Source organism: Carassius carassius, chromosome 12, assembly GCF_963082965.1.
Source record: "Carassius carassius chromosome 12, fCarCar2.1, whole genome shotgun sequence".
Taxonomy (NCBI): Eukaryota; Metazoa; Chordata; class Actinopteri; order Cypriniformes; family Cyprinidae; genus Carassius; species Carassius carassius.
Genome location: NC_081766.1, coordinates 28,921,259 through 28,944,970, shown reverse-complemented (window position 1 = coordinate 28,944,970; position 23,712 = coordinate 28,921,259). Strand labels below are relative to the sequence as shown.

The 23,712-nt window shown below is 44.3% G+C and overlaps 1 protein-coding gene across 1 annotated transcript in view; it reads right to left on the bottom strand.

Annotated features, from left to right (window-relative positions):
- si:ch211-71m22.1 (uncharacterized protein LOC100149582 homolog) overlaps positions 1–23,712 on the bottom strand; it is a 106,020-nt gene that overhangs the window by 30,987 nt on the left and 51,321 nt on the right. The window lies entirely within an intron of this gene.

Here is a 23,712-nt window from a genome sequence, read left to right as displayed (position 1 = left end):
CGTTAATGCTATTTCATTTTGACTTGTTTTCATTCCGGCTCGTCATCATTCAAAAAAAAAAAAAAAAAACTTATCCAGATAAATCGCGCCATCCGGATGGAGTGAATTTGATTATAGTTGGATGAGAAGTATAAACATATACCATTCCGACACATTATTGGTTTGTACGCGATCCATCGCACCTGCACATGACACAAATCACATCACACTCCAGCAAGGACATAGCCAGTGTTGGGTTCGTTTATCAAAAAATCTATTTCTTAAAAGTAGGGTTGGGTATGGAACCGGTATGCACCGAACCGAATAAGAGGAAGCAGATTTCAGTGCCTTTTAAATGCCTGAGCGATCGATTGAAATGTTTGTCCTGGTTCTCCGAAATGTTCACAATAAGAAGCACGGGTGTCGCTAGGCTTTTTTTAGCGGGGCTGTAGCATTTAGCTCCATAAAAAGACGCATACCTTTGGTGTGAAGAACCTGGGTTCAAATCCACTGTGAGACACCAATGTGTCCCTGAGCAAGACACTTAACCCATAGTTGCTCCAGAGGCATGTGACCTCTGACATAGCAATTTTAAGTCGCTTTGGATAAAAGCGTCAGCTAAATGAATAAATGTAAATGTAAAAGAATGGTGTTCGGCCAGTTATTTATATATTTTGCTGTAGTGTGTCACTATAAAATATCCGTTTACATATACAAACATTCATTTGACGGTGTCAGACTGCTTGTGCATTAAAAATCGCAAAAGATATAAATAACTGGCTTAAAACCCTTTTTTGGGGTGAAATTCCTAATGTGCCTAAGACTTTTGCACAGTACTGTACTTTACAAACGACATTGTTGCTACTTTATAAAGAATGAGCATACAGTAATTCACAGAACTGATTGAAGACAGTGACAGACAGCACACATCTTAACTAAATATCAGAGTGAGTGACAGAGATACAGTAGAAACATTATGTGTGGTTTTGTATTAAATAATGCCCCAGATTGTGAAATACATTTATTAGCCTTATATTATGGGAAGCACAACTTGGGAAATGAGAGCATCTAAGGTGAAAGCTATGGATTTATTTTAAATATTTGTAATGATCTTTAATGTTATCCATAGTTTTTTTGTGGCTTTTTTTTTTAAGCATCGGTTCAGGCACTGTTTATGCACTGGTACCCATTTAAAAATGGCATGGACCCTACTTAAAAGTTATTATTTCTCACTACTGGCTCATTTCCCAAATGAGTGCTTTCTCTTTGTCCTCCACAAATTAAGCAACTTTAGGTAGTTCGGTAGCGAGACGTTTTAATAAATTATCGTTTGCGATTGACGACGCGATTGACAATGTTGTGATAAGTAGGCTATAACTTTGTAACTCGTTTCTCCCGAACACTGAACATAGCAGACCTATGTAGCGAATACAGGAAGCTATCAATCAAGAAGGTATCAGGATTATGAGTTATTTTTCATTTTTAGTTTTTGATTAATCACTTGGATTAATCATTCATTGTGACAGCACTATAATGTTTATTGTATATAGACAACCATACAAGGGTAATTATTTCTTAGCCTGCACCAATGTTCTTGTCCATTGCCCTCGCAGATTCCTGCAGCTAAGCTTGGATGTACATTTACATTCCATTAAAGCTTATTGATGACATGCCTCTGAAGTTTGACTTTTTGCACCATAACAATACTTATAGGAAACTATACGGTGACCATATGAGCCATTTTCCCAGGACACGTCCTTGCCAGGATTTTTATATTGCCTAAAATATCCAGATTTTGGCTGTTTGTGCTTTGCAGATCGATCATTGTATGGCATTCATAAGAGCTATAGAGAGCAGAGCACGGCTCCTTATGCATTCAAATCACTCTCTTGGTACTTTGGTGTCATAAAATGATTGGTGCGCAGCGACACTTCAAGTTGAATGTACAAACAAACACCTAGCATGTACGTGTATTTGCATTACTTTGATCGTTCTCTGTAAATCTCACCTTATCACACGCCACGATTGGTTGATTATGTAACATATCTGCATGTTATTGGTCAAACTACTTTGGATGTTTTAGGCAATATAGAAATTCTGGCAAGGACGCGTCCTGGGAAAATGGCTCATATGGTCACCCTAGGCAAACCCAAGATGCAGTGTTTTGTTCCCTCGAGGAACCATGGTTACATGCATAACCTCAGACGTTCCTCTTTAGGAGCTCGAGCTGCATCGTAGGATACTTTGGGAAAGACTATGCTTGCTGCCAGATTTTAAAATCTCTGCCTAGTATGGAAGAGCACAGCTTAAGCGAGAGAAAGAGCCAAGAGCCTGACAAGTAATTGGGGACATCCCCAACCAATGGCCAAACTTCAGAAGTATTGAGTCTTGACCCCCAAGAGAGGGGAGATCAGAGGACTTAAGGTTTTAGGATAGCATCCTGATCCACTGCTTAGCATAAACTTCTTCTGGCCGGAGGCCTCAGCGCAATGTGGAAGAAACATGTAACCAGAGTGTAGCAAAGTTCGTGGGAGGAAAGGAAGAGGACAAAGGGGTCGGCTTGACTGCTGACAGGTTTATTAATAACGAAAATAACTAAAAGTTTACAAACACCCAAACGGTGACTTTTATTCTGACACAGTCGTGTAACACTTTCGGTTTACTCCTTCCGGTTTCCGTTTCCGGCTTGGGTCAGCAGTCCGTCTCTTTCTCTCGCTTGCTTCCATCTCTCCTGGCGTTTTATACTCTCTCCACGCCAATTACTGGAACAAGAAACAGGTGATGATAATTTTTGCCCAAACCACTCACTTACCGCTCATCTCCTGATTCTCTCTCCCGCTGCAGACTTTGCTAAACCACGCCCCCCCTGACACATACCCCCACCGCCCGACTCAGGCCGGGGAGCCATCCGGCCTGCAGCCCCCCCCCCATTTCTGGAGAGGAAGTCGGCCACCGCCATCTGAACACCCGGGCTGTGGACCACCTTGAACTTAAAAGGCTGAAGAGCTAGATACCAACTAGTGATCCGCGCGTTGGTATCCTTCATGCGGTGGAGCCACTGCAGCGGAGCGTGGTCCGAACAGAGGGTGAACTCCCGTCCCAGGAGATAATAGCGGAGGGTGAGGACGGCCCATCTGATGGCAAGGCACTCTTTCTCTATGGTGCTGTACTTAGCCTCTCTCTTCGAGAGCTTCCGGCTAATGTACAGCACTGGCCGTTCCTCCCCCTCTATCTCCTGGGACAGGACTGCCCCCAGCCCCCTGTCCGACGCGTCTGTCTGCAACAGAAAAGGGAGAGAAAAATCAGGAGAGTGTAACAATGGCCCGCCACACAGAGCAGCCTTGACCTGGGTAAAGGCCTGCTGACACGGCTCCGTCCACTGGACCGTATCTGGCACCTCCTTTTTAGTAAGGTCAGTCAAAGGGCTGGTGAGGTCCGAATAATTAGGAATAAACCGTCTATAATATCCCGCCAGCCCCAAGAACTGCCTTACCTCCTTTTTGGTCTTTGGACGTGGGCAGGTCGCAATAGCGGCTGTCTTATCAATTTGGGGACGCACCTGACCATGCCCCAAGTGGAAGCCCAGATACCTTACTTCCACACGCCCAATCGCACACTTCTTTGGGTTGGCCGTAAGCCCCGCTCCCCTCAGCGACCTCAGGACAGCCCTCAGATGCTGCATATGCCGCTGCCAATCATTACTAAATATAATGATATCATTCAGGTAGGCAGCCGCATATGCAGCATGGGGCCGCAGGATTTTATCCATGAGGCGCTGAAAGGTAGCAGGTGCCCCGAACAAGCCAAACGGAAGGGTAACAAATTGGTGTAATCCAAACGGCGTTGTGAAAGTCTTTTCTCTGGATAATGGAGACAAGGGGATCTGCCAATAGCCCTTTGTTAAGTCCTATGTCGAATAAAAACGGGACCTCTCGCACAGCGAATAACAAGGGCTCTAGCCACCTATCCCAATATTTGGCGTCTTCCTGAACGAACTTACGGATCATGGATTTAAGAGTGCAATTAAATCGTTCGACCAGGCCATCGGTTTGTGGGTAATAGACGCTAGTTCGAATCGATTTATTGCCCAACAATCCGTACAGGTCGCGTAGCGTACGTGACATAAACGCCGTGCCCTGATCGGTGAGGATTTCTTTTGGAACCCCCACCCGGGAGATAAGACGAAACAGGGCATCCGCAACACTTTTAGCGGAAATGTTGCGGAGGGCCACCGCTTCAGGATATCGTGTTGCATAATCAACCATGACCAATGCAAAGCGATGTCCTCGTGCCGATCGCTTTAATGGCCCGATGAGGTCCATACCAATTCTCTTGAAGGGGACCTGCATTAAGGGAAGAGGGCGCAAAGGCACTTTTGGGGCGGCCGGTGGGTTCACCAACTGACATTCCGGACAAGACACGCACCACCTGCGCACGTTGTCATGAATGCCCGGCCAAAAGAAACGGGTCATGAGGCGATTTAGTGTTGCTGCCTGTCCCAAATGGCCCGCCATAGGGTTAGAATGAGCCGCATGGAAAAGCATTTCCCTTTGGCTCTTCGGAATTAACAATCGGGTTGTATTCACTTTTGTCCGAGCGTCTTGGGTCACTCGATACAACCGGTCTTTTAAAATGGCGAAATACGGATAGGTGAGCGGGAGGGCAGCTTGGAGAGGCTGGCCATCGATGGAGCGGACCTGGTGAAATGCCTGCTTTAATATCTCATCCTGAGACTGCTCCAGAGGAAAGTCATCTCGCTCGGAGAGAATCAGTCTCCCGATTTCGTTCGGTTCCCCTGAAGCAGACCCCAGCGGCTCAGTTTCTCCCACCTGTACCCGCGCGGTCTCCTTCCGTGCCTTATTTCCCCAAGAGGCATCCGCACATAACGACCCCAATAAAACCGTAAACGCGGGCCAATTCGTTCCTAAAATTATCGGATGCCGGAGGTGGGGACTAACCGCCACCTCTACACTATGCTTTTGTCCCCGGAATTGAATAATAATTGGGATGACCGGATACTCCACCACATCCCCGTGTACACACCGCACATGAGGTTTGGTTGCATCCTGAATCCACCAAGGCCGGATATGTACCCCCCTTGATACTCACAGGTATTTGGTATGCACCAGCCTGACCGGGGGTGACCTGTGGGACGTCCGGGACCCAGATCATCGTCCCCACCTCCATCACTGGACACCTGTCCACGAAATGCTCCGGGTCCCCTGGGCGGGGCCCTTGGACTCGCGAAGTGCCCTTGGTCAAACCCGCCCCACCCCCGGGGCGGGACACGAGGAGGGCCGGCTGGTCGGGACCTAGGGAGAGGGACAGGGCGAGAGAGAGAGGGGGAAGAGAGAGAAGGAGAGAGAGAGTTAGAGGGCAGGGGTTCGCCGACCCCTGGGCACCCCACCATGTGGTCCTCCGCCAGGTGGATGGCCGAGTCCAGCGACGTGGGACGGTGGCACTGGACCCACTCGGCCGTCTTTTTGGGAAGCCAAGCGATGAACTGCTCCAGCACCACCAGGTTGACGACATGCTCCACGTCGCTTCTCTCGGCTAGTAGCTACTTGCGGCAGGAGTCCCGGAGCTGTTGGGCCATCGCGAAGGGCCGACCGGCTTCGCCCAAGTCCAGGGACCGGAAACGCTGGCGATGTTGCTCGGGCGACCGGCCGACCCGCTGGATGACGGCCCTCTTTAGGTCGTCGAAGACCAGGAGGTTCGCCACCGGAAGTTGTTGGGCGGCCACCTGGGCCTCTCCGGAGAATGAGGCGCACCGGCCACTGCTCCCGGGGCCACCCGCACGCCTCCGCCGACTTCTCAAAAAGCTCCAGGAAGGATCGTCCTGGTGCCCCATCTTATGCAGCGGTAGATGCATGGGAGCGGCGGGCAGCCCGGCAGCCTCGGCACGAACCTCCCGATCGATCCAGCTCCGGAACCTCTCGCGGTCCTCCTGCTGGGCCTGGACAATGGCCTGGAAACGCCTCTCCTGATCAGTCCTCAGGTCCAGCAGGGCCTGGTGTTGTTCGCGGTGAAGGTCCGCGAGGGAGGCGATGATATCCACAAGCGGCGTGGTGGCCGGACTTTGCATGGCGGCGGCGACGGTCCTTCTTCCTCCCGGGTTTCGGCACCAGTGTAGCAAAGTTCGTGGGAGGAAAGGAAGAGGACAAAGGGGTCGGCTGAACTGCTGACAGGTTTATTAATAACGAAAATAACTAAAAGTTTACAAACACCAAAACGGTGACTTTTATTCTGACATGGTCGTGTAACACTTTTGGATTACTCCTTCCGGTTTCCGTTTCCGGCTTGGGTCAGCACTCCGTCTCTCTCTCGCTTGCTTCTGTCTGTCCTTGCGTTTTAAACTCTCTCCACGCCAATTACTGGAACAAGAAACAGGTGATGATAATTTTTGCCCAAACCACTCACTTACCGCTTGTCTCCTGATTCTCTCTCCCGCTGCAGACTTCGCTAAACCACGCCCCCCCTGCCACACAGAGGGTGTCTGCACACTGACTGACCTAAAAAATGACCTACACGCATCAAAAGTATGAGAAGAAATAAGGGCAATGATGTCATTAAAAAAAAGTTATAGTGCTGCAGAGATATCAACCTTAATTAGCAGTAGCATTTCTAGCCCCGGTCCGACAGGTGTCGTAATACCAGTTTCGGCCATGGGAGGCGGTATGCGGGCAACATAACCACCAGCCAACCTGCAATACATGAATAACTCGCACGGCTTGTGGGCGTACCTGAACCTGATGTCAATCGTGTGGAAAGTACAGCCCACTACTTCATTTCAGTTCAGGGAAGAGAGCGGAAGGATGACTTAAGCCCTTGTCAAGAGACCACCACCCGCTACAGGGAAACAACCGCGCTCGGAATCACAAATCAAATCCGATAAGAAAAGGAGCCGAACCAGAGTAAACATCGGCACTGCTTTCAATCGCTGGAGACAACTGATGGACCTGAAAGAAATGAGGTTCGACACCGAACTTGCAACATTTCTTTTGGATTGGTAAGTTAGATGCTGTTAGTATTTCGCTAGAAGTTTGTTTTATATGTTTGTGTATTTTTTTTCAGGAAGTTATAACATAGAAATGTATCGAAGGCTGTTCTATAAACGTGCTAATGTTAGCGATGGCTAACCGTAGCTGCGTTTGATAATTAGCTAGCTATAACTTACCCATTTTTTTTATATCATAGGTAACCTGCTCTGTCTAGTCTGTTGGTCTCCGTGTCCTCTTTGCTTCGTGGTTTTTTTGTACGTGAGAAAATTGATGTGTAGCATGAAAGCGTGTGAAAAGAGTCAATTGCGTGTGTCTCACGGTGAATGCTTGAGAGTTGGCAGCTCTGGTTACGTTGGTTGGCGCTAGCTTGGTCAACATCAGCTGTCTGATGTTGACCAATGATGTTGACCGAATGCTGTCTGTCAAATTAATTTAATTCAAATAATGTGTATATACAACTCAATGTAATATGAACAAAACGAATATGAACATATTCACTGGTAAAGGTGAAGGGGAGTAGCTTGAAGATGTCATGTTTCAAAATCACTTGACATCACCCAACGTTCCTCTGGAGGCAAAACGTCCTCTTATAGCAGCGGTTGTCAATTCCAGTCCTCGCGCCCCACTGCTCTGCATATTTTGCACGTTTCTCTTTGTTAACACACCTGATTCAGATAATCAGCTCGTTAGAAATGAACTCCGTGCATGAACTGTTTTTCAAATGTTCATTGCTCCCTACTCTCTGAGCAGGGGAAATCTGTTGAAGTTTACCTCACATCGAAACATTCATTCACTGATTTGTGCTGTGCAGCGTCTTTAAACATGGACAATTGTGACATCATATACCTCTGGAAATCAATACAATTTAAATTCACGTCTTGCACACTTCAATGCACTTTGATTGGAACATATAGCTACGTTCACTTCGAACTGGAATCATGGCTGAATATCCTGTGATGTCCACTTCGCAGGGCACTTATGTTCGAATAGAACAAATGTCTGAAGCGCTAAGAGAAACGTTCAAAATGTGCAGAGCAGTGGGGCGCGAGGACTGCAATTGAGATCCGCTGTCTTATAGGCTTCAGCTATGCTCTAGGCTTGTTGTGAAGGTAGGGGCGGAGCATAAAGACTGCCGTTTCTCGTTTGTTACTCTAGAGTAGACCAATTCACTTTATTGAGGCATACTGCCCCCATCTGGTATGGAATGAGGAGTATGACTTGATTTTTTTTGCCAGATATGACAGATGGCACCTTTAATGCAGCTGAACAATTCATATATTTAAATTAAAAGCTTTATAATAAGTAAAAAAAAATACCAGTTATGACTTGATGTTATCAGGATATGCACAGGAGACAAAAGGTAGGTGAAATCAGTACACAGTGTTTATTCGCGATTTAAGTGCACGGTTGATACTTTGTGTTTCAAATTTGGACCGTGTGATGATCACAGGGTACTGGATCGTAGACAGGGGATTACGTTTGTTTCAGGAATGTCACAGCCACAGTTTGCTCATACTCGTTTTCTTCCCTTACAGATGCCGAAGTTAATTCCAGCTCAGGATAAACACAGGAGACTACAGAGACCATTGGATCACAGGTAGCGATAGAATGCTCCGGGTCCTGGGGGCAGTAGAACAAGGACAAAGATTACTGTTTCAAAAGGGTGAGTATACGTTACGTCTGGTTGGTAGTGATGTGTCAGGGGCTCAGGAGACAACTGCGTATGGTCTGTTCCTGTTAGAGGCTTGACCCAGAACTGGGGCTGAGATGACTGCTTTATAGTGCCTTGATGAGATTGTTAATGCTGATAAGGAAAAGGTGTGGGTGCTTGGCAGGTTCCTGACACTAGCCCCCCTCCAGTGTCCTTCCAACCTTGTGGGGGTCTGTCGCGAGAACTTGGAGCCTGGAGAATCTTGAGGCCAACACCATGGTGGAGCCGACAGTGGGAGGAACCAAGAGGGAGCTTTGACAGGATTTGGCAACATCTCGAGGCCGACCCACGGAGGTGGAACCAGGGTGCATGACGGAACCAGCGTAGCGGAGTGCTTGACGGACCAGGTCAACGTCGCCAGTCTGGAAGCCCAAGGCGGAGCGGCTGGCTCGCGTGCCTGAGGCGGAGCCGAGGACTCGGCTGACCAGGACGACAATGAGACGAGTGAGGATGACAGGGAAACCGAAGGAAAGGAGGAGCCGGGTGAAGCCAAAGTGGTGGAGGGTCGAGGTGAAGCCGGAGACGCCGAAGTCCATGGCGGAAGCTGATCTACGACTGACCGAGGTTTATCTGGATGGATGAGGGAGCCCGGAGGAGTCACAAATTTCACCACAAAGTTCAAACACCCTGAGATCACAGTTTACCAACCGTGACATCGGGAGCTTCTTCGGGACCTGACAGGAGATCGGGAGACTCTTCGGAGCCTGACGGGAGATCAGGAGCCTCTTCGGGGCTTAACTGGGGATCGGGAACCACTTCTTAGGTCCTGGGGCAGTAGAACAAGGACACAGGTTAGTGTTTCAAAAGGGTGAGTATACGTTACGTCTGGTTGGTAGTGATGTGTCAGGGGCTCAGGAGACAACTGCGTATGGTCTGTTCCTGTTAGAGGCTTTACCCAGAACTGGGGCTGAGATGACTGCTTTATAGTGCCTTGATGAGATCGTTAATGCTGATAAGGAACAGGTGTGGGTGCTTAGCTTGGCAGGTTCCTGACAGATGTCTTTTATTAATGTTTATTTTTTCATGACCGAACTGATATTTACAAAGAGTTAATTTAGTTGTCAGAGAGAGTTTACCACACATTACAAAAACACGACTTTCAAATATTTATTTTAATTATATTCATGCTTCTCCTGTATTCAAACCTAAAGTGACAGGTTCTGACCAGGGGCGAGGCCAGAAATGTTTAACTGGGTGGGCAGAGTGTAGCATATGAAAACTGCATATCGAATTGCCAACAGAAAATACAGCACAAACATTCAATACACGATACTAAAGCATTGAAAACAATCATTTTAATTTCAACATTTACTAATCCATTATTAAAATTAAAAGTTAAACATATTAACCATAACAAAGTTATTTAATGTGAGTTAAGGCATGACCAAACGTCAACTAAAGTTTTCTGTATGTAAAGCCTAAGAAGATGGGGCTTTGCAGATGAATGAATTATGTTTCAACGTTCAAATTGAACACTATGTTCAAACATGCGTCCTCACATAGTTAACAATTTAGGTGTGACTAACAGAAACTGACCAATCATTATTTTGACATGCGTATGGTATGCACCTATAGTAAGAGGGGAAATTAATAAACTGCCTGTAATTGACCATGAAAACTCACGTTAAATTTTTTTAAAGCACGTATATTAAGTTATAATGTAACTATACATTTATAACTTTTGATAAATAACATTCATCTGGAAAATGACCAGCTTCTCACAGGGTGGGCCACAGCTTCGCCACTGGTTCTGACAACATGCCAGGTGTGCACACTAATCCCTCCCCCAACCTGCATGCTGAAAGACGAGTATAACATATGTTAAATTCATTTAACTGAGTCATTACCAATGCTGTTTCAGGGCAATATTAAATTATCACTATGTGTCACCGTGGAGACAGGTGTCAAATGGTTTCAAAGCCTCGCCACATTTGCTTCGACTGTTTCATGAAGCCTCAGCTGCCCACCACTATGAAAAAGTACCCAGTAGTCGGAGATAACAGCACTGGCTCCGAAGTTACAAGCCAAAAACTCCAGCTTTGCTGTCTACACGATAACACTGCATTCAAAGTTTTTGAATATCTTCATCCTGGCAGACATTTTCAAAAAAGTTTGGTTTCAGTGACCTGCACTGCGTTTGAAAACTTGCCAAACCACATAGAAAAAGCTGTAGTTTTAAAAATCACCACGTTCGTGTGGACAGGGCCTTAACAAGACTAGACAAAGTGTGTATGTAAGGTGAGTCCTTTTAACCAGTGCAGGTGGAATCAGAGACAGCTAGTGATCATGATTAGAAGATTGGGGACAATAAGCATGTGAGCAGCAGGAGGGATAATGGGAAATAAAGTTCAGACAGCTGACAGAACTGGTGACAATTACAGTAGATGTATTTGTACTTGTATTTGACTTATCCAGTACTCAAATGTTATACCAATCTATGCAATACAGTAGCAATACTGTGTGTGTGTATATGCATTTCTCACACAGAACAACCTCCTTGACAGCAACCAATCTGGCTTCAGAAGTGGACATTCAACTGAGACTGCCTTGCTCTCAGTTGTTGAAGTTCTTAGAGCGGAATCCAAATCTTCAGTATTATCCTGCTTGATCTGTCCGCTGTTTTTGACATGGTTAACCACCAGATCCTCCTATCAACTCTACTGGCAAAGGGCATCTCAGGAACCACACTTCAGTGGTTTGAGTCTTACCTATCAGATAGGTCCTTCAAAGTATCATTGAGAGGTGAGGTGTCCAAGTCACAACATCTAACTACTGAGCTGCCTCATGGCTAAGTTCTTGGACCACTTCTCTTCTCTGTCTACATGATGGACCATCACCTTCAACTCAACCTTGCCAAGACAGAACTGGTTGTGGTTCCAGCAAATCCATCGTTTCATCACAATTTCACCATCAAGTTAGGCACATCAACCATAACTCCTTCAAAAACAGCCAGAAGCCTTGAAGTTATGATTGATGATCAGCTGATTTTCTCAGACCACACTAAAACTAGTACTAGAACTGTCCGATGTCCCTTTCTTTGGAACATGCTGCACAACTCCTTGTTCAAGCTCTTGTTCTGTCCAGGCTGAACTATTGCAATGCTCTCTTGGCAGGTCTTCCAGCCAGTTCTATCAAACCTTTACAATTAATCCAGAACGCGGCAGCAAGATTAATTTTTAATGAGCCAAAAAGAATACACAACACACCTCTGTTTATCAATTTGCACTGGCTACCAATTGCTGCTCGCATAAAATTCAAGGCATTGATGTTTGCCTACAAAACTACCACTGGCTCTGCACCCATTTACTTAAATGTATTACTTCAGTTAAGGTAATTATTATTACTTCATGTTAAGCTAACTGAGACTTGTTATAGCACTTATATATCATTGCTCTGTTGTTTTTGATTGCTTCCACTGTCCTCACTTGTAAGTCGCTTTGGATAAATCGTCCCTGGTTTGTATTAAAGTAAAAATGGATGATAAATACGTCTCTTAAATGGAAAAAAATCAGCTTTTTCATGTTTACAAATTAGACCAAAATTGTAGCCTTCTTAAAAACAGACTAAACAGAGAGTTTGTTGGGCATAGTGACTACAGGTGGAAATATCATTTTATTTATTTATTTTTATTTGTTTTCATAGCAATATCTGGCAATACTCCCAGAACCTAAACTGATAGTAATTAAAAGAGCCCACAGACATGTTATTGCTGACAGGATAGCACATAAGTTAAGGCAAATGAGAGAGGGGAAAAAACACATCATGATATTATCTGTCAGAAACATTATTAACGCTATCAAAACAGTAGCTTAAAACACTAGTGCAGAGATCTGTAGAGCAAGTATGTTATGTTAATGCCATTTCATATTGTAGTTAAATTTTCACAAAGTCATGCCAACAACATTCATAAAGGACACCAGACAAAGTTATCATCTATATAGCAATGGTTATTAATGAAAACTATAACAGTAATAGGCCTATGTATCGCTGAATAAATAATAAACAACTGATAAAATTATATACCCCTAACCTTTAATGGTAAATCAATAGATATACCATAATTTAACAATGCTCGTTCCTCCAAAACAGAGAAAACTTCTTTCACAGTCATTTATATATCTGTCTCTTTTAAAGTGTTTGGTATATATAATGAGTGGGGTTATTATAGCACAATTCCCACCCAGACCACACTGACAGAAATGATGGGTGGTTCCAAAATACATGGTCACATGATAGTAAAAGTGCACAGTTGCCAAGAGAAGGGAGTGGGTCAACTTACCCACTGGCTCAACTTACCTCACTCTCCCCTACTTGCATTGAAGATGAGGCAGAAGCAGGTTCAGAGAGTGAGGGAGAGCCCACTCTTATCAAAACATCTACAATAAAGTCAATTATTACAGAGTGTGCTATATTCTCTTTCAATTGTATATTTGTAACAACTGGATAATTTGTATTAACAAGCACCCACCCTCCTTTTGCCCCTTTTTTTGGTTTGGGTCACTCCCCCTACCTTCAAGCTTCAGTGTAAATATTGAGTCAAAATCAAATTGATCTGAGCGTGATTTAAACCTGGATGGCCGTAACCATTCTAAGTTTGTCTGCCTTGGGAAAGCTAGTGTTTCTCCGACATGGTAACAACACTCGTTGCCTTCTCTACTACAGCTCAACCAGGTCTTGTCCTGGAAAATATGTATTGTAGTTCAAACAAGTTGTTCGTTGTAATTTTTGAAAAGTGATTTCTGTTAAATAAAATGTCAGTTACACTTTATGGTAAGGACGAGTGTAAAGACGATCGACTCTACCTGCACGACTCCACCGAGCAAGGACACCGACAGGGCACTTGAGTATTGCTTTTCTCCTCTTTCGTTACTTTTTGTATACCTTGTTCTCAAATATCTTACACTTGTAGTCACTATGTGCTTTCAGATCTCTACTATCACTACTAACACTCGGAGAGCACGCTATGGACGTCGCAGGAAGGCCTGTCTGACAAACCTACGGCCTGTCCCTCTGACCTCTACTACTACGCTCTCTATTCCAGTTGGTCTCTGGAACTGCCAGTCTGCAGTTAACAAAGCAGACTTCATTTCTTCTCTTGCTACTCATTCCGGTCTCAACCTCATGGCACTGACAGAGACTTGGATCAAACCTGAAGATACTGCCACCCCTGCAGCCCTCTCCACTAATTTCACTTGTTCCCACACTCCTCGTACAACTGGGAGGGGTGGAGGGACAGGTAGGCTTATATCAAAAGAATGGAAATTTGATCTTCAGCCATCACCTACAGGTACTGGTTAATTTGAATCACATGCCATTACTGTAACCCACCCTGTTAAAATCCAGTTTGTGGTCATTTATCGTCCCCCAGGTCAATTGGGAAACTTCTTGGAGGAGTCGGATGTGCTGCTATCAAACTTTCCTGAAGATGGTACTCCTCTGGTACTGCTTGGTGACTTCAACATCCACCTAGATAAACCCCAGGCTGCTGACTTCAAAACTCTGCACGCCTCATTTGATCTCAAGCTAGTGTCTACTACAGCGACTCACAAATCAGGCAACCAACTGGACCTCATCTACACGCGCTGTTGCTCTGTGGACAACTCTTCAGTTGCTCCACTGCACACCTCAGACTACTTCCTCATTACTGCTAACCTAGCACTTACTCCTGAAGTGCCTCACACTCCAACGCAGGTCACCTTTCGACGGAACCTACGCTCACTCTCTCCATCTCGCCTATCTTCTGTGGTTTCATCCTCACTTCCTGCGCTCTCTCAGTTCTCTGCTCTGGACACGAACAGCGCTACGGACACTCTTTGCTCCACTTTAACATCTTGCTTGGACAACTTTTGCCCACTGTTGTCTAGACCAGCACGCACTGCCCCATCTGCCCCCTGGCTGTCTGAGGTTCTCCGTGAACATCGCTCTAAACTCAGGGCTACAGAGAGGAAATGGCAGAAATCAAGAAACTCTACAGACCTCAGTGTGTATCAGTCTCTCCTCTCTTCCTTCTCTGCAAATGTCTTCACGGCTAAAACATCCTACTACCACAACAAAATTAACAGCTGTTGTGACGCTCGGACACTCTTCAAGACTTTCTCTTCTCTTCTTAATCTGCCGCCACCACCTCCTCCATCGACTCTTACAGCGGATGACTTTGCAGTTTTCTTCACAAATAAGACGAGATCCATCAGCGGCCAATTCTCCACACCGCAGACTGAGGACAACTTCACAATGACCGATGCACACTCTTTCTCCTCCTTCTCCCCACTCTCAGAGATGGACATCTCCGAACTTCTCCTGTCCAATCATCCTACTACTTGTCCACTTGATCCGATCCCCACTCACCTCCTTCAAGCGATCTCTTCTTCAGTCATACCTTCGCTTACTCACGTTATCAACTCCTCTCTTCACTCTGGAACATTTCCCTCAGCATTCAAGCAGGCTCAGGTAAGCCCACTGCTCAAGAAACCATCACTAAATCCAGCGCTTCTTGAAAACTACAGACCGGTATCCCTTCTTCCATTCATTGCAAAGACACTTGAGCGAGCTGTGTTCAACCAGTTTTCTATATTCCTTGTACAGAACAACCTCCTGGACAGCAACCAATCTGGCTTCAAAAGTGGCCACTCAACTGAGACTGCTCTGCTCTCGGTTACTGAAGCCCTGCGACTAGCAAGAGCAGCTTCAAAATCCTCGGTACTCATCTTACTGGACCTTTCTGCTGCTTTTGACACTGTTAATCACCAGATTCTCCTGTCCACCCTCAGAAAGATGGGCATCTCTGGAACAGCACTCCTGTGGGTTAAGTCCTACCTCTCTGACAGATCCTTCAGTGTGTCTTGGAGGGGTGATGTTTCAAAGTCACACCACCTTGCTACTGGGGTTCCTCAAGGCTCAGTACTTGGACCACTTCTCTTCTCAATCTACATGACATCATTAGGATCTGTAATTCAGAAGCATGGCTTTTCTTATCACTGCTACGCTGATGACACCCAACTCTACCTCTCATTCCAACCAGATGACCCGACGGTAGCTGCTCGCATTTCAGCCTGTCTGAGTGACATCTCTAGCTGGATGAATGACCATCACCTTCAGCTTAACCTTACGAAGACAGAACTCCTGGTGATTCCAGCTAACCCATTGCTTCATCACAACTTCTCTATACAGCTGGGCTCATCAACCATTACTCCTTCGAGGACAGCTAGAAACCTAAGAGTTGTGATGGATCATCAGTTAAGCTTCACAGACCACATTGCTACAACTACCCGGTCCTGCAGGTTTGCCTTATACAACATTAGGAAGATTAGACCCTTCCTGTCAGAGCAAGCAACCCAACTTCTTGTCCAAGCTCTTGTTCTCTCCAGACTGGACTATTGTAATGCTCTCCTGGCGGGCCTTCCTGCATGTACTGTCAAGTCTCTGCAATTGATCCAGAATGCAGCAGCGAGGGTTGTCTTCAATGAGCCAAAGAAAGCTCAGGTTACTCCGCTCCTCATCAGGTTACACTGGCTACCAGTAGCTGCTCGCATCAAATTCAAGGTACTGATGCTAGCCTACAAGACGACCACTGGCACGGCACCAACTTACCTAAACTCATTGGTTAAATCTTATGTGCCCTCCAGAAGTTTGCGCTCTGCAAGTGATCGACGCCTTGTGGTACCATCCCAAAGAAGTTCAAAATCACTCTCAAGGACCTTTTCCTGGACTGTCCCCAGCTGGTGGAATGACCTCCCAATCTCAATTCGTACAGCTGAGTCTTTACTCATTTTCAAGAAACAGCTAAAGACTCATCTTTTTCGCCTGCACTTAACCAACTAACACTAGCACTTTTCCTTTTCTTGTCTTTTAATTAAAAAAAAAAACCTACCTATGCGTTCTATACTAGACTAACTGAGACTTGTCATGGCACTTGTATACTGTTGTTGTTCTCTTGTTGACCTGACTGCTTCTATTGTTCTCATTTGTAAGTCGCTTTGGATAAAAGCGTCTGCTAAATTATTAAATGTAAATGTAAATGGTAAGGGTACACAAATTACCATGAATTAATGCATAAATTAATGTGTGAATTATGCATTACTTCATACATTAATATCTATGTATGTGATGCAGTGCCGTCTAAGGGCCCAAAGATCACGGGCATCCAGTATGGTTTTGTGGCCTTGACCTTTACGCACAAAAATTGTTCCAGATTCTCTGATTCTTTGGATGGTATTATGCACTGTAGATGATAACTTCAAACTCATTGCAATTTTTCTCAGAGAAACTCCTTTCTGATATTGCTCCACTATTTTTCACCGCAGCATTGGGGGAATTGGTGATCCTCTGCCCATCTTGACTTCTGAGAGACACTGCCCTCTGAGAGGCTCTTTTTATAGCCAATTGAAACACAGCATTGAACTGCCGTGTGTGTGTGTGTGTGTGTGTGTGTGTGTGTGTGTGTGTGTGTGCGTTTGCATGTCTGCATGTATATGTGTGAGTTTATGGCCAAAATTATGTTAGTGGTTGAGCAGGGCAGGGGTCTTTCAAGTTTCAAGTTTAGTTACTTGTAATTTTAACATGCCCCATAGGCTAATTATCATTCTGGTAAATTCATGTAAGTAAATAAAGGTGCCATAAAGGTCACAGACCTGTAAATAATTTTTTTACAGACATAGTTACAGACATTCCCTTGAATTCCTTGTCTGTAACTTCTGGATATTAGTTTTTTCCCCTACATTGTAAAAAATCCAACTTACATTTTGTATTACAAAAATTTAGTTTTTAAAGTTAATTCAACAATTTAACATTAAAAAGTTGAGATAACACAGAAATGTAAGTTAAATAGAAAAAATGTTGATCAATTTGTTACACCAAATTAATATTTCAAGTTAGAACAACTAACAACTTTAAGTTGGTTATTAGTATTGCCCACAAAGGCTGCGCCTGCGCAGTTCGATCGCTTTTTTATAAACAACGGCATTTTAATTTCTCCTGTTTCATTTTCGAGTTTCCTTAAGTGGCGTCTGTTTATTCCCTCATTGTGATCGCTCTGGTAAGTGTAGTTCTATGTGTATCAATTCACAATATGATTTAAATGAAGTTGTTCGCAATATGCGCTTTTGTACAACATAGGTGGCGGCAAGTTAGTCAGTTAAATTTTCCCGCCTGGTCTTATTGTTGCCTAAGGTCAGACATCGCCTATTTTTTCTGCCTGACAGTGTAAGTTAATCTCTCCTGTAGGTGCTGTTTTCTATTTAATATTCACCATAAGAGTTGAAATATGTTTGTTCAAAATATGTGCTTTTGTACGCCATTTTATAATTGCCTCAGGCGGCGCCCAGTTAATGTTGGTCCGTCATTGTTATCACTCCGTTTTTTGGGGGGGTGAACTATCCCTTTAAGTTGTTATTTTATATTGTTCTCCAGCAATGAATTAATGTATCCCTGGTGGTAAAAAAAAAAAAAAAATCTTATATTGTTGCCAAAAGAATTAGTTCTAACGTGACCGCTGTATTGTTGTTGTTTTTTTTGTTTTTGTTTTTTCTTCCTGATTAGGGTGATGCAGTGCAAGATATGCAGATTTGAACAACCTGGAGGTCCTTTTGAAACATGACCAATTGTGCCACTACCAGGGAAGATACTGCCAATACCCTACCTCTACACAGATTGCATCTGCTCCTTTAAAACCACTGGTTGAAGTCTCACCTTTTAAGATCACACAAGTGCTTATCTTCACGTGAGAGTCACTTAACATTGAATGGTGAATTGTGTGACTTTAAGGAAATTTGTAAAACACCCTATTACTCCATATAAGGAGCCATTTTTAAAAAAAATCATGAAACTTTAAGGTGCCCTTTTAGCCAGTGTGGTTTTTAAAACACATCTGATTTCATCATCCAGTGGTCACAGAAGTCAAAAACATTGCAGCTTTTCCATTACAGACTTTAAAGCAAATATCATTATTCAAAATGCAGAACCAAAAGACGGCTCACTGTGTTGCTATGCACACACTTTTATCACCATTGCGGTTAATTTTATATTGCTTGTGATAGATATGAAGGACAGATATGAAAGCATTTCACATCACATTTGTGACTGGACCCGTTGTTATTTTTGCACATTATTTTGGACTTGAATTTTGTGATTAGTTTTTATTTGATGCTTTCCCAATTTAATTAACTGTGTAGAAGTTTTTAATTTTGCAACACAAATGTGACAAATAAGCTCTTAACTTGAAAAAACGTTCTATTGTAATTAATTTATTTTATTGCGAATGAAATTACTTGATTTGGTTTGTGATTTAAACTTGCTGTTCTACAAAAAAAAAAAATCAAATTGATGAAATAAAAAAAATTGTGATTCTGTCCATTTAAAGATTTTTTTGAGGACCAATGTTGTACTGAGTAGCATTTAATTTAATTCACTCATATTGGATTGACAGTGCTGAACTTTAAACTGCTTGAGTAAAACCTAAAGTTCTGAAGCTGCAATGTAACCCCCCCCCCCCCCCCAAAAAAAAAGAAAAAAGTTGAGAGCTCAAAAACCTTCGGAAGCTGGTTGCCTTAAACTTAAGTTGTCAACTTTTTTTTTATTTCTAGTCAACTAAACACAAAATTGAAAGTTTAACTAAAAGTTCACTTAACTTAATATATTATGTTGATTGAACATGCACAAAAGTTTGTACAACTAATTGACCTTTAAGTTGAGCAAACTCGAAAATCTGCTGAAGCTGGTTGCCTTAAAATTTTAAGTTGGCCCAACTTATGATTTTTTACAATGTACTTTCACAAGGCACTAAATGAAAAATTATGAGCACATTAGAAAATAAAAATTTAAAAGGTAGGAAAGTTGTATTTATGACATAAAAAGGTGAAGCAGGTGTGGTGGATATGACTGTTAGTTTATACTTGACTGATGGCACAGAAGCTGCGGGTCATCGCGGTTTGTTTATTTGCTGCAGTAGTGACTACTTGCTGGTTCATTTTATATTTCCTATAATATTCATCACTGAGACATGTTGACCTGAGATCTGTTGTTATTTTTTGTAAGCAGAATGTTGTCCCCAAAAAAGATTTTAAATGTGTTATTTTGGAACAACATAGATGCAAAATGTAAATATTTATCTCTGTTAAAATTAAGCCACTTCAAGTACTTTTAGTGTAATTTAATTGTACTTCTTTACATTACATACATAAATTCCATCAGCATATATAAACTATTGACCAAAAAAATGAATAATAATGAATCATAATAAATATCAGAACTACCTAGTTGGAGATAGATAAAGGGGAACACACCACCTCCTCAGCAAAACACAATTCTACAAAAGCTTTCAATCTTTCTCATAACATAAGTGACTACTGTCAAATTGAGACCAATTTACAAATTGCATAAATCCTTTAAAATGATACTGTAATAGTTCGTGGGAGGAAAGGAAGAGGACAAAGGGGTCGGCTGGACTGCTGACGTATTTATAAACTCAAACTTCACAAACACCAAATGATGACTTTTACTCTGACATCAACACGTTCGCACAACATTACCGGTTTACTCTTTCGGTTTCCAATTCCCGTCAGCAGTCCGTCTCCCTCTCGACTGCTTCTGTCTCACCTGGTGTTTTATACTCTCTCCGCGCCAATTACTGAAACGAGAAACAGGTGTTGATAGTTTTTGCCCAAACCACTCACTTACCGCTCGTCTCCTGATTCTCTCTCCCGCTGCAGACTTCGCTAAACCACGCCCCCCTGCCACATACCCCCCCTCCCCCCATTTCTGGAGAGGAAGTCGGCCACCGCCATCTGAACACCCGGCCTGTGGATCACCTTGAACTTAAAAGAGTGATCCGCGCGTTGGTATCCTTCATGCGGTGGAGCCACTGCAGCGGAGCGTGGTCCGAACGGAGGGTGAACTCCCGTCCCAGGAGATAATATCGGAGGGTGAGGACGGCCCATCTGATGGCAAGGCACTCTTTCTCTATGGTGCTGTACTTAGCCTCTCTCTTTGAGAGCTTCCGGCTAATGTACAGCACTGGCCGTTCCTCCCCCTCTATCTCCTGGGACAGGACTGCCCCCAGCCCCCTGTCTGACGCGTCTGTCTGCAACAGAAAAGGGAGATAAAAATCAGGAGAGTGTAACAACGGCCCGCCACACAGAGCAGCCTTGACCTGGGTAAAGGCCTGCTGACATGGCTCCGTCCACTGGACCGTATCTGGCACCTCCTTTTTAGTAAGGTCAGTCAAAGGGCTGGTAAGGTCCGAATAATTAGGAATAAACCGTCTATAATATCCCGCCAGCCCCAAGAACTGCCTTACCTCCTTTTTGGTCTTGGAACATGGGCGGGTCGCAATAGCGGCTGTCTTATCAATTTGGGGACGCACCTGTCCATGCCCCAAGTGGAAGCCCAGATACCTTACTTCCACACGTCCAATCGCACACTTCTTTGGGTTGGCCGTGAGCCCCGCTCCCCTCAGCGACCTCAGGACAGCCCTCAGATGCTGCATATGCCGCTGCCAATCATTACTAAATATAATGATATCATCCAGGTAGGCAGCCGCATATGCAGCATGGGGCCGCAGAATCTTATCCATGAGGCACTGAAAGGTAGCTGGTGCCCCGAACAAGCCAAACGGAAGGGTAACAAACTGGTGTAATCCAAACGGCGTTGTGAAAGCTGTCTTTTCTCTGGATAATGGAGACAAGGGGATCTGCCAATAGCCCTTTGTTAAGTCCAATGTGGAATAAAAATGAGCCGTGCCTAGCCGATCTAGCAATTCGTCAACCCGCAGCATTGGATACGGGTCGAATTTCGACACTGCATTCACCTTGCGGTAATCCACACAGAACCGGACCGAGCCGTCGGTTTTCGGAACTAAAACTATCGGGCTCGCCCAGTTACTGTTGGATTCTTCTATTACCCCCATGTCAAGCATAGCGCCTAATTCAGCCTGAACTACTTTTTTCTTGTGCTCAGGTAAGCGATACGGCCGGCTGCGAACTACCACGCCCGGCTCGGTCTCGATACGGTGCTGAATCAGGTTAGTACGGCCCGGTAGGGGCGAGAAGACGTCGACAAACTCTGCCTGTAATTTCGTTAAATCAGAGAGTTGGGACGGTGAGAGGTGATCTCCACCTGGAGCCAGGGCGAGGGATTGTGGTTTGATATTCGCCTCTGGTCCGAGATCATCCTCCCCCCCAATCACCGTTGCCAACATCACTGATTCCGCCTCATTCCATTTTTTTAGGAGGTTGAGGTGATAGATCTGACGGGACCCATTCCTATCGGACCGTATTACCTCATAATCGAGATCTCCGACTTGTCGTGCGACCTCAAACGGTCCCTTCCACTTAGCCATTAATTTAGAGCTCGACGTTGGGAGTAATACAAGTACTTTCTCTCCTGGTGCAAATTTGTGTAATCTAGTTCCCCAGTATGTTGGCTCTGTCGGTCCTGGGCTTGTAACAAATTCTCCATTGATAGCCGCCCCAACGTGTGGAGTTTTGTTCTCAAGTCCAGCACATACTGAATTTCGTTTTTGCCCTGAGATGGTCCCTCCTCCCAAGTTTCTCTCAGGACATCCAGCACCCCTCGGGGCTGGTGCCCATAGAGAAGCTCAAAGGGGGAAAACCCCGTGGAGGCTTGTGGGACCTCTCGCACAGCGAATAACAAGGTCTCTAGCCACCTATCCCAATTTTTGGCGTCTTCATGAACGAACTTACGGATCATGGATTTAAGTGTGCGATTAAACCGTTCGACCAGGCAGTCAGTTTGTGGGTGATAGACGCTAGTTCGAATCAATTTAATGCCCAACAATCCGTACAGTTCGCGTAGTGTACGTGACATAAACGGCGTGCCTTGATCAGTGAGGATTTCTTTTGAAACCCCCACCCGGGAGATAAGACGAAACAGGGCATCTGCAACACTTTTAGCGGAAATGTTGCGGAGGGCCACTGCTTCAGGATATCGTGTTGCATAATCAACTATGACTAATGCAAATCGATGTCCTCGTGCCGATCGCTCTAAAGGCCCGATGAGGTCCATCCCAATTCTCTCGAAGGGGACCTGCATTAAGGGAAGAGGGCGCAAAGGCGCTTTTTGGCCGGCCGGTGGGTTCACCAACTGACATTCCGGACAAGATGCGCACCACCTGCGCACGTTGTCATGAATGCCCGGCCAAAAGAAACGGGTCATGAGGCGATTCAGTGTTGCTGCCAGTCCCAAATGGCCTGCCATAGGATTAGAATGAGCCGCATGGAAAAGCATTTCCCTGCGGCTCTTCGGAATTAACAATTGGGTTGTATTCACTTTTGTCCAAGCGTCTTGGGTCACTCGATACAACCGGTCTTTTAAAATGGCAAAATATGGATAGGTGAGCGACCCGCTGGACGATGGCCCTCTTCAGGTCGTCGAAGACCATTATAGTATTATAATTTGCATAGATATGCTTTATTTTTTTCTCAGTTTACCTTTCAAAGCTTTACTAAATCTTCATCAAGCTTGACATGAGTGTCCATTTTTATCCTCTTGTCTGTTGTCATGTGTCAATAATTTTTTTTTTACATGAAAATTATTTATTTCGACAAACACAAGGCATTGTAATGGGCTCTTGATTTGATTTGATTTTTTCAACAAAAAAAAATTTTTTTGTGACACGTCAACACATTTTGGTGAGGAAATCAAACAGTGGCATATTTTAAATACAGACAAAACAATGATAGACCTCTGTTAGTGTACAGATACATGCCCATACAGCCATCTCTGAAATATTCAAAAACAATCAAAGGTCCAGTGGGGTTTTCCCATGCAGGCATTGTCTGCCCTACCTTGCAAAGCTGATTGCCATTGATATGAAGGGACAAAAGAGCAGAGTCCTGAAAATGTATTATAATTAATAATAATAAATTATTACTTTAGAATTATAAATTAGAGCTAGTCTTACATTACAACTCTGAAAAAACAATTAAAGATATTTTTTAACAATATTTATTTAAAGGGTTAGTTCACCCAAATAGCAAAATTATGTCATTAATAACTTACCCTCATGTT